At 41.6% G+C, this 12,323-nt stretch overlaps 1 protein-coding gene across 1 annotated transcript in view; it reads right to left on the bottom strand.

The window, feature by feature from the left end:
- The window catches only part of PSD3 (pleckstrin and Sec7 domain containing 3), a gene marked incomplete at its 3' end in the record, with an annotated part of 162,442 nt that overhangs the window by 83,550 nt on the left and 66,569 nt on the right, over positions 1–12,323 (bottom strand). The window lies entirely within an intron of this gene.

Here is a 12,323-nt window from a genome sequence, read left to right as displayed (position 1 = left end):
CGGCGGGAGCGCCGCCGTGCTCCCAAGCAGCGCACTGTAGCAGTGCGCCACCGGGCCAGCCTGCCTTCTCCCACTCTAAAGGAAGAAAGGTTTTCCCCTCAGCGTAGGGCCTGTCATACCCACAACCTGGATAACTAAGACTCAAGAGAATGCCATGGCTTTTTACCTCCTATACCCTGGTTTCATTTCAGCTGCTGTGGCTCACACTTCCACTTTCACAGGGAGACAAGGACCCTTTGAAAAGGGATGGAGAAGATGCAAACATCTGTCAGTCACTCTGGCCAAGAGCAGGAGACTGGAATCTCCTCCTGTGCCTGTGCTCCCCTTCCTGGAATAGGAGTGACTGGGGTTCCCAAATAAGTATTTTTATCAGTCAACTCAGGCTGAGCAAGGGCAGCTGGTGGATGGTGCTTCCGTGGAAGGGCGGTGTGTGCAGGCAGCCTGAAGGAGACTGTGGAGAGTGCAAATACCCCTCCCTCCACCTGCTCCCACCTTCACGGCTGCACACGGCAGGAGCCATGTTGCTGACTTTTTGGTGTATTTCCACCTACTCCAATTCCATAGTCTCCTCACTGTTTTTCAACTTGTTCTGTATAGGAGATCCTAATTGGTCACGCAGAGGTAATCTCAGGAACCAGAATTAGTATGATTTCATAGAGTCAAGGAATGGAGTTGGGGAGTTAAAATACACCATGTGAATTATTTGATCAAATCTCATTTTCCAGATGAGTAAATGAAAGCTTCAGAGAGAGATTAGAAACTTAAATATAGGCAGAACGAGGGCCAGAGCCAAAGTCTCTGGACTCCCAGCAGAACGCTCTTCCTATGACTACTCGTATCACCAGTAGACACAGGCTACCACTCACAGACAAGTCTAAAGGCAACCCCTGGGATTGTCAGAGCCACACTGGCCTTAATGTGCAATGGCCACAGCAATACAGCAACTTAAATTCCTTGTTCATCAGTGCTAATGAGGCTCAGCAAGATAGAATGTGGGCTGGAGAAACCATAGGTGAGACACAAGCATGCTTAAATATTCAGAGAAAGAAAAAGATCCATGACAACCCAAATAACTCTGAAGACACAGCAGACAGTAAAGGCAGGGAAGGAAACCAGGGAGGAGGACACCCGCTATCAAGATAGCAGGTGAAAAAAGTGGCATCAGAGCACAGAAAGAACAGCTATGTCACATTATACACCAGATTTCAAGAAAAAAAAAATCACTAAATCCTGTTACTTCCTTTACACTGCATATACGATTCGATTTTTAACCAAGTTGGTGTATAGTTAGTTATATCAGACAGCCTTCAAATATGTTTTCATAAAACTGAGTGCAACACAAGATAATATTACTTCCATACTAGCCAACGATGGGTGGATTTTGATACTTAATACATACGTGTAGGGCGACCCCACCCCACCCTTGGCCCATAGCCCGTCTTTTGCAGATGGATCTTAGCCTCTTGCCAGAGCTGGCTGCATGACTGTGTGGCCCGGAGACCTCCCAAGAAGACCTGGGTGCCACAGGAAGCGACACTGCTGACTCAGGAGAGGGCCAGAAGCAGCCAGTAGCAGTGCTGATGTTTTAAACACTTCATAAGACTGTGGCTCAAATGTAAGTGCTGTATGTTCTCTCTCCTGCTAGGATGCTTCTGGAAATAATCTTGTGTGTGTGTGTGTGTGGTGGTAGATGCCTGTTTTTGTTCAACCTAAATTTCCCAGTAAAATATTTTGTTACTAAAAATGTTTTTCTCCTTTTAAAAAAGAAGTTACTTTCAAAGGACTGGGATGTAAAATCCACATTGCTTACCAACTAAGGAACTCCAGAATGACCTATAAATTCACTCTGGGTTGGGGCAGAATGCACAAAGGCAGGACCCACACAGAAGGTGGGTACTACAGCGTAGGCGGTTTAATGTTATATAAAAATGTGGCAACTGCTATTGTTTGGCTGTGTTTCAGATGGATACTTTTTGGCTCCCTCGTTTTTAAGCTTTAGAAAATGCTCAGCGATGCAATTTCCACAGTGAAGTCAATCAATGGTCAATTCAGTGATCATGAAGAATGAACATGCTATTTCCCAAGGTCAAGAGGCCAGAAAATGAAAGGCCAAACTCACCTTGCACCAAGTCACTCTTCATTACCTTCTAAACCTGTTGGCCATATCCCCACCTCTGATCCTGAAGCAATACTTATACACCTGGCATTTAAATAGGTATTGATCGACTTGTTACAAAATTTATGGATTTAGGGAGAAGTGTTAAATCCTAATCAAAAGAATCTCCACCGACATTGCAACTGAAAGGGTCTACAGCAGAGATAACTCTTAAAATAGATGGCCACACAATTGGGCTATTCATCCAATCACATACAAATCTGCGTTCCTCTTCTCAAACACTGCCTTTTGAAGCCATGACTCCTGGAATTCTTAAGGTGAACTATTTCAGCCAGAAAGGACATCTTCCATGGGTCTTCAAACACTTGGCTCTGCTGATGAGTCCCCAGTGGGACTCACTAGATACAGAACTTCCAGCGGCCAGTGAGTGTCTCCCACTACTAGGGCCACTCGTGAGCCTTCTGATTAGCAAGGTGCAGAGATAGTTTTTAACTGTTTGTTTATCTTTTAGCAGCAAAATACTGAAGAAATACAAATGTGTCCCTATTATTCTGTCACCTAGAAAAGCAGTCTTGTCCTGGGAAAGCCAGACTAAAATGTGCACACATTAGATGTGCTCCTCTATTCAACACAATTTAGATAAAGAGCTTAAGAAAAAATAAAAAAAGAAACAGGATGGATGAAGAGTACTGGGAACCAGAACCACAGCAATGCAGACACATCCCACACAGCCTGGCAAAAGGCTCCGCCCTGCCCTGAAGGAATTAGTGCCTCAAGCTAAGGGAATAGTCACTCTCCATTTCCTCTCATGGTGGCATCTCCATTTCAGCTACCAGCTGCTGTGACATCCTTTCTCTCTCTCTCCCTTCAGCTACTCACAGCTCCCATAACAACAGGTCTGAGATCAGAAGCCCTGATCGATGATTATCAGCTCTGGGTGGCCACAAATTATAGGTCCACGGATTATAGGCAAGAAGACTTGATATTCACCCTTAACGCCCTGTCACCCTTAAAAGATTTTCCTTACATTTAGGTTTCAGAAGTCAACGTGGCATCTCAGCTTGTTCAGCCTCATTACTCACTTGTTATACCTTTTCAAAGATTACTGTCCTAAGTTATTTAAAAGGGGAAGCAGAAATTGCCCAACGAGATGATGGCTATAGCAAGGTAGAGCAAAAGTGGAAAAGGGAAAATAGTGACCATCTCCTCCGCCCCCACAAAAAGGTCTTTTAGTCCAACTTCTTCGTTTTGTGATGAGGAAACTGAGGGATCAAGAGAGGAAGTGACTTTTCTCATGTTTTATAATCAATAGCCAAGTTGGGCCAACTGAGGTACTCAGGGCTTTAGTTCTCAGGGATTCCTCTGCTAAAAAGCAGGGCCTCAATAAAAGCCCAGCTGAATCAACAAGAGGGAGTGGCTTGTTTGAGAACATTCTGGGCACACAAAGCATATTGCTCCCTCCCTTTTGAGTACAGGTTCTGAGGCAGAACAGGAGCATTCAGGAACTGATAGGAAAAAAGACCTCCACAAAGAGGTGAGACGCAGTCCAAGGACACCATAATGCTAGACAGCTGTCACTGCTTCTCCTTCTCCAGAGCATAAACAGTTCAGTCTACCTAAACCAGATAAGAGGAATATAAACCCATTGTCCTTTGAACGATCCAATAAACAAACAAAAAAATCTATACGGCACTCTGCAAGTCTATCTAGCACTTTTCACACGCATTATTTTATTTCATCCTCACAACAGTTTCATTTTGCAAGTAAAGAAACTGAGGACCAAAGAAGTCATGGTCACAACTGATAAACAGCAAGGCTGGAAGCTGAGCCTATAACGCCCAACAGCATATCAGCACACCTTCTTTTCCACTCCCTCCACCCCATGTTATTAATGACAAAAAGCCAAACATAACAGTAGACCAAAGGGCTGACTGAACCACACCCTTAGGCCAGCTAAACAATGACAAAAATCTCTGCTGGAACCTAACACAAGCTCTGCCCGCCCCAGAATTCAGGATTGAGGATTTCTCACAGTAAGTTCAGACCCAGCCCTCTGCGGAGACAACTGAGCTCCTTGCTATCCAGCAGGAACTCTGGGCTGATCACATGACCCACAACAGTGTGGCTAGAAGTGGACCTGTCAAGAGCTTTGGCTCTTGGTGACAAAACCCAGCTGTGCAGGCAGTTCCCTTCACGGGAGCTCCCAAACATTCCAAACACTGTACCGCAGAACTGAGCTGTACAGGGAGCTGGCAAACCTGACAGAACTTTCCATACCACGTTTGTACTTTTGCAGCAGCAAGGCAGTTTCAGATCAGGTCCCCAAGAGCTACACAGATTATGCCTTGCAAAGATACACTAGGGACGACCTATGGAAGTTCCTTCTGGGGAGTGGGACCAAAGGGACTGCAATCTGAATTTCTACCATTGGCACCGTATTCCTTTCATAATATTTTTGAAAACTAGATTAAAATTAAATTTAAACGCTGTAAGGATCATAGCCTACATTGGAAAGTTATGAAGGCAAAAAAGAGAAACTGACATTAGATGAGGTAAGCTTACACAAGAAAATTATTTTTAAACAAAACTTTAGAAGCACTGATCTAAACATGAGACCTTTATAGAGATTAACAGTGTAAAGAGATTTATTTACAAATTATATGAAATTTTCCCTTGACCAAAACAGAAGAAATAAAGCAATTTTGGAAGGATTAAAAATGTGTTTAGTACCTACTCTGTGCTAGGCATTTTCACACATTTTATCTCGTTTAAGCTCAATAACCATGGAAAAAATACATTATTCACAAGTACTAGACCAGGAAATAGACATTCAGAGAAGCTCAGCAGCTTTCACACAGCTGTACAGCTACCAGTTTCTGGAGCACAAAGATAGAAAGGGCAAAGCCAGCAGTACAGATAAGCCTATAAAAGCGGCCTTTGCACTGCAAAGGGCACCCTGCGCCTATGGCAAGAACAGAAACAGTGGCCAGGTTCTGGCAATCCTTTCTATTTTATTTCTCATGTGGGTATCATGCTGCCCATGAGGAACACACGTATACAATGCTGTTCTCCATATTCAAAGATGATGAAACTGACACGCCATCAACTGGACGTAAGCACAGAGATGTTTTCACAAAATGCTGATGGATTTGAACTAACCTACCCACTTTTCTCTCCCAACACTCCTTGCCAGCAAAGGCTGCATTTGAGAGATGACTGACTGAGCGATGGGGAATAGAGGTGCTACCTGGAATCTTGCCACAAAAAAGCCCTCAATATTTACAGTGTGAGCACACCCACAACTCCAAATTCATTACACTATCCTCTAACATCTAAGTTCTCTCACCTGCCTGACATAAAGAAGCACAATTTACAAATTCATTACACTATCCTCTAACATCTAAGTTCTCTCACCTGCCTGACATAAAGAAGCACGATTTAGTGCCGGCCCGGTGGCGCACTGGATAGTGCACTGCTTCAGTCAAACTGTAAGGAGCAGAGGTAAAACTCAAACCTATGGGCCTATGACTCCTAAGTCCAGACTCATAACAACCACTATGCTTACGGATCTCACAAAATATGTTTCATGCCTTTTTTCTTGGTGAGTATTCACTTTGTCCTTCATAATTAAATCTATGAAACAAAATGTCCAAATAGAAGAGGCAAAATTCTTATACTGATGGGCTAGTTAAGACAAGTGGCATTATAAAATACTGGAAATATGAACTTAAAATCTGTAACCAAGGCAAAAAATGCCAACTTAACCAACACATACACACAAGCACATCTATTATAATCAGCTAATTATCCTGGAAGCATAAGCACTGAGGTTCTCCCTGGGTCTTGGGTGTTCATGAATCCTTTAATCTCAAGCATCTTGAGACTGGACATAATATCAATGACTAGGCCCACGCCCCTTTCTTTAACATCACTGACCTCCCTATGGCCTGCACTTGTCTGTGCCTGCTGAACGTAAAAACAGAGAGATCTTCCCAGAGATAAACTGTGGAGCTAAAATTCCCTCAGCTCCAGAAACGTCCTGTGCCTTTTTTCATTAGATAACTGGCTAGCATTTGAAGTTTCAAGCCTAATGCTGGATTCTAAGACGAATCATCTTTCCGTACTAGCCAACTTTCCTTTCAGAGCAATGATACATTGAAATAAGAATGACAGCTTTGTGCAGTAGTCAGAATGGACCCCACTAAATGACCAAGCTCAAACTGGTGACCTTCCAATGTCTGAAGTTTCACAAAGAGTAGCAGAAAGTACACACACAGTCTAGGAGTACCAAGCTATGTCTAACCACTTTAAAGGGCAGCACAATTCCATCAAGGAAAAAATCTCCCCTAGCCCAGACATTACAGACCCTGTAATAAACACACCCTCTTCGTTTCTGTCATCCGTACTCAGAAAACAATATTTGAATTCTGGATTATCATCTTAGTATGTTTCTCCCTAAGACCTCCTTGCAATGTTTTTCATTTGAAATAAAATTTAAATCCAAACAATTTCTACAACTACAGTTATGCATAATTCAACACAGCCTAAAAAACAGTCAAAGACAATAAACTGAATCCAGTTACCTCCGTTAACAAACAGTCTGCCCATAATTTTGTCACCAATACGAAGAGAATTCTCTCATTCCATCTGCTCAGCAAACTTTCATCTTCTGCAAGGGCTCCTTTAACATACTTCTAAAGCTGCTCCTGTTGCGAGTACAAACTGCTACACACTGACTCTGCAGGGACATTCTCCCAGAATGCCACCGTATCCCTCAGGGGCTGAGGGATAAGGACTTGCAAGAAGTTGAAGGAGGACGTCCCCTCTTCCCAGCCTCCCCTCTCACCAGGCAGCTTCCCTACAAGAGCCCTGCTTCAAAAGTCCAGTACCAGTGAAGTCACACATGACCTCACCAACCTCCAGCTTAACTCTTTAAAAGCCAGACAGCAAGCTGACCACAGGAAGAAGAGGTGATTGTCTCCCTTTATTTTGATCAGTTTCTGTTTAAGGGAAAAACATGTTTGCCCAACACTGTTCAAAAAAAAAAAAAAATTAACTTTAGCCACTGTTATCCTTAATAGTGCTCAGGTTTTTGAAGTACTATTTTAAGGACCATAACTTCCTAAAGCGCACGCATTCTGGCCCTAAAAGATTGACTGAAATAGCCAACAAAATAGATCCAACTCACTTATATGCTATAAAATTCAGCTTTGTGAAACTCACACTTAATTTTACGCAATTTGTGTTTTTCCATTTTCATTTCTAGTTTTGTTTTTCTGCTATCGTTGATGTGAAAATATTTATTGTCCTGTTGTTCAAATCCTACTTCAGACAGCCAGAAGTGGACAGGCAATAGTCACAGCTGTCAGACCTAGACAACAACTGCCACAGAAGCATCTGAGAAAAACGGGAAGATCCGACTTGGGCGACTGATACATGTGGCAGCTGCCAGACCCAGCTAATGGATAACAGAGCCGGCATCATGCCGCTAAAGGGAAAGGAGACTGGTTTTACTTCAGTCTTTTTCTTTCTTTCCATGGTTTTCCTTTGGGCTCCTGCTATTTTTATTGGGGTATATGTTAATTATGAGGATCATGAGATAAAAGAACTAAAAGTTATTTTATACACAAAAGTAGATAAAATTATATACAAAGAAACTGTAATATGCCCTTTCAAGAATGCCCTAGTTTACCAGAAAATGATTACACATACTTACCATGCAGCAATTTTATTCCTAAATATATACCTAGCCTAGAGAAACTCTCCCCCACGTGCACAAGAAGTCACGTGTAAGGATGTGCACATTACCACACTGTTTGAAATAACAAAAACACAAGACACAGCCAAAATGCTCATAAGTAGAAAAATGGAAAAATACGTCATAGTATATTCATGTAACGAATACTATACAGCAATTAAACTGAGAAACTTGGGTTTTATGCATCGATAAGAACGAATTTCAAGTGCTGAGCCAAAAAAAAAAAAAAGTGTTACAAAAGGAAACAAGAAAGCATTTATATAAAGTTCAAAAACATGTGAAACAATACAATATCATGTATATGAATGCACACCTACATAGGAATGATAAACATCAGCAGGTCATGGTTACCTCGAATGAGACCAGGGAGGCATTCACAGGAGTTTGCAATTCATCTGTAATGTTTCATTTCCTAAGATGGCGAGATCACAGGTGTTTATTATTTTCTACACTTTTTAGTACACCTAAAATGTTACAGAAGTTTTAAAAAGTCAACTGTATAATGGCTACCTCTTTGAGTGGAGCAGCACCTGTTCAGTCTGGAAAATTAATAGAACAGGAGGCAAAGAGATAATTCCCTCAACTCTCAAGTCCCCAAATCGAAGCAGCTGCTACTAATTCTGCTGCATTTTGGCTCCCTTTATATGGAAAGTCACCCTGCTCTGCTCCCCCTACAACCATTTACACACATCTACCTCATCCTGCAAAGTCCACCTCAAAAAGCAACACTTCCATGAGGGCCTCCATGACACCCCCATGCTGGAAGTAGCCCAGCCTTGGAACCTTCCAGCCTGGCTCTCTAGGGTCTGTATTAGGGTTATTTGTGAAGTTATCTTATCTGCCTCCTCTTTGGGAAATGCCTTAGTATCTCATTAAGTTCTTCAACCAACAAAAACTGAGTGCCCAATATATGCTGGCTGCTGTGCCAGAGGTTCTTGGAGTCCCAAAACTAAGACTTAAGAAGTCCACAGCCCAATGGGAGAAACAGACCTATACCTAAGTATAATACTGTATATTAAATCCTAAAATCGTTGTTAAATGAATGTCATGTATGAATAATGAACTTTTATGATTTTGTTTCACAATAATAATTATGCAATACCTCTTATTTTCTCTATGCTAAAGACTTCATAATATTACTCTTGGCAAGAAAACGTCACACCTTGGTGTGTTGAGGTGGGGCTGCTAAGTAGAGGAATTATAAAGACAATAAAACAAACTGTCATTAAAATTCCTCACCTTCGAGTAATCTAAAGCTCTCAGAATTATTCTTACAGATATACAACATCTTAAGTCATGTAGATATTAGCACAGTCCATTCATACAGGGTAACTTTGAAGAAGTTTTGAAGACAATAGTTCAAGCATTATTATTACTGACATAATAGCCAACCTTTTTGAGTACTCATTAAGTATAAGTAACTTATTATCCCTATTCCTAGATAAGGAATTCAAGGTTGAGAGAGAGAATTCACTAAAAATTGAATCATAGAAGTCTGACTTTTAAGAACCCATACTCTTTACCACTAAACCTAACTGTTTCCTAGCAGGAAAATCAACCAACCCCTGTATTTCTAAAAATGGGCACCCTATGAATGCTACACTAAAGACAACACAAGAAATCATTTCCAGGTTCACAGCCAGAATACTCACTTTTACAAACTTGTTAGGAGAATCCCCCCACCACAAGCATGGTTGCATTTAACAGGCTTGCTCTCCCTGAGAAGAGAGACTGTCTTACTCAGCCCTGTATGCTGCCTCTAATCGTTTTCCAGTGAGTGCTTCTCAAACATTAAAGTACTTGTAAATCACCTGGGAATTTGTTCATGCAAACTTTTATTGAGCAGGTCCAGGGTGAGGTCTGAGATAAATGGTTTCTAATAAGGTCCAAGATGATAGCTGTGTTGCAGAGCCTGAGGACCACACCTGGAAGTAGCAAGGGTTGACAACCTAGGGTACACATCAGAATTACCTGGGAAACCTAAAGCTATCAATGTCTAGGTGCCACCCTGGACCAACGGAATCAGAGTCTTGCTGGTGAATCCTGGAGAATCATAATTTTAAACAGCTCTCCACATAACTCTAATGTGCAGTTAAGATTAAGAACCACTGGTCTACAGCTTTACTACTCAAAGTTTGGCCCATGGACCACTACTGTAGACCAGTGCTTCTCAAACTGAATCACCTGGATATCTCGTTAAAACAGGATTCTAATTCAGTAGGTCAGGGTGGGGCCAGAGATGCTACATTTCTTACAAGCTCCCAAGTGAATGTGGCTGGGTGGCAAGATGGTGACTAAGATCATGAAATCTCAGTAGTTCGGTGTGTGCGATTTATAAGGCTTCCTTTCATAATGTTAGATATAGAGACCAAATGGATGTTCGAACACAGGCATGTGAAGTAGCCTATGAAGTAGAGGGATTATGAGGTCAAAGCATTTATCTAACATTGGTTTAGATGGGGTTTAATATATTAATCCTCATTAACATTCATGAAAAAGATTATATTCAACTTGCCTCACACCAAGGCCACTGCCTGTCTCAGATACTGAATAAAAAGGCTCTTCAGTGTAGACTCTGTACTCAGTTTTCAGTATCTCAGTTAATAGAGAGCTTATGAAATCCAGGCCACTGCCTGTCTCAGATACTGAATAAAAAGGCTCTTCAGTGTAGACTCTGTACTCAGTATTCAGTATCTCAGTTAATAGAGAGCTTATGAAATCCAAAATCTCACACACACACACACACACACACACACACACACAAGATTAAAGCACTGAAAACATGCCCATGTTGAGTTCAAGTAACTTTGTATTTGTACGTAAAATATCTTCAGAGAACTATGTAATTGGAGAAAGTCTGTCTTTTTTTCTCTCCAAACCTATGATCTATGGATAATGTCTACTGTTGCAAATATGGTGTTAAATGACCTCTGCTCTCTTCCTTTAAAAGTTAAATGTTGCATTGATATATAAGTAAAAAGATTGCTGTACTGTTTCAACAAATTAAAATATTAACCATCATTTCAGTTTTTATTTAGAACTATGATTCTCCCTGTGTCCTTTATCGTCTGAAGTCATCTTTGATAAAAGGTTATCCAAGTAGCCAGTATCCCACTGTGCCCTTCATGCCAGGGAATTACTTTTGTTTGTTTAAGGTTTAAACGACAGAATTAGAATGTCTCTGGGCATACCTATTTCAAACCAGGTCCATTTCCTGAAGTTTTCACTACTTTACATGAAAGGGCACCCAACAAACAGGGAGAGCCCAAGATCACCAGAGCCAGGGCTCTCTGAAGGGTTCCAAAAGCGCAACCAATGCCCAGAGTACTCAGCCTGCACGCTGGGCTCACTGACAGCCAAGCCACTGTGGAGAAGGAAGGCAAGAGGAGAATAGCTGCCAGGAAACTGACCTTACAGGGCACATTCTACAAAGATGGAATCGGAAGGATACACTAGCAGCACCCAAGTGCTCCTGTGCATGAGCACCTCCTCGCCCTCTGCTTTCTCACTCCCAAGGCTGCAAGCCTCTCCCTTAAAAGGGCAACTCCAAAGTCCCTCCAGTGACCTTCAATCCCACATTCCCTCCAGCCCACATGAATGACCTTCGCTCTCCTAACTGACCCCGCTTGGTGTTCTACCAACCCTGCTTCTTTCCCCAATTCCTGTGTATTGTTTTTTGATTCAGTAAGTGGTCCAAGCTTGATATCTCACAATCATTTTGACTCAGTCCTACATGTCCTATGTTCAAGCATTCACCAGATCCTTGCATCTATTTTTTAATTTTCTTTACCAGGCTTTTTCTTATCTACTTTCTTATTATTCCTTAGACTATTACTCAGACTACTGTAAAACCCAGGATAGGTTTAAAATGAATGTTAACAAGCTAGAACGTAGCAAATTCTTACAACAAAACCGTAATTTGGTTAGTAAAGTGATTTCCATTTTTCCAGTAAGGAATCGGAAGTTCCATGAATGAAATGACCTGACCAAGATCAAGCTGCCAAGAAAGAGAACGACTTCACCTCCTGTCTTGTGTTCCAAATCCCATGTTTATCCCACCCTATGAAAGGACGTCAAACTTCATTAAAAGAAAGTGATGTACTAGGAAGTCCAGTCATAAGTGTCTCAGGAGGCTTACTTCTGGGAAGCCTGGGTGCCGGCAGCTAGGAGGTGGGTGCAGGCTTGAGCACATGGTGGGAGGTGTGATGACTTTTCTTCAGGTTACTACTATTGTTGATACTAATTTTCATCAAATTATCTCCTATTGTGTACCAGACCTTATTAGACTACTTGATTTTCTTTTTTTTCCCCACTTAACTTCATGTTCTCTTCCTTACTTTACAAGATAGGTATTATTAATTCCATTTTACACTTGGAAAGGTTCCAGATTTTATGTATCTACTTACAACTACACACCTAGTAAGTAACTGAGGCAGGATTCAAAATTAG

The sequence above is a fragment of the Galeopterus variegatus genome, unplaced genomic scaffold, assembly GCF_000696425.1.
Source record: "Galeopterus variegatus unplaced genomic scaffold, G_variegatus-3.0.2 Scaffold3271, whole genome shotgun sequence".
NCBI lineage: Eukaryota > Metazoa > Chordata > Mammalia > Dermoptera > Cynocephalidae > Galeopterus > Galeopterus variegatus.
This window is presented reverse-complemented; position numbering and strand designations above follow the sequence as displayed.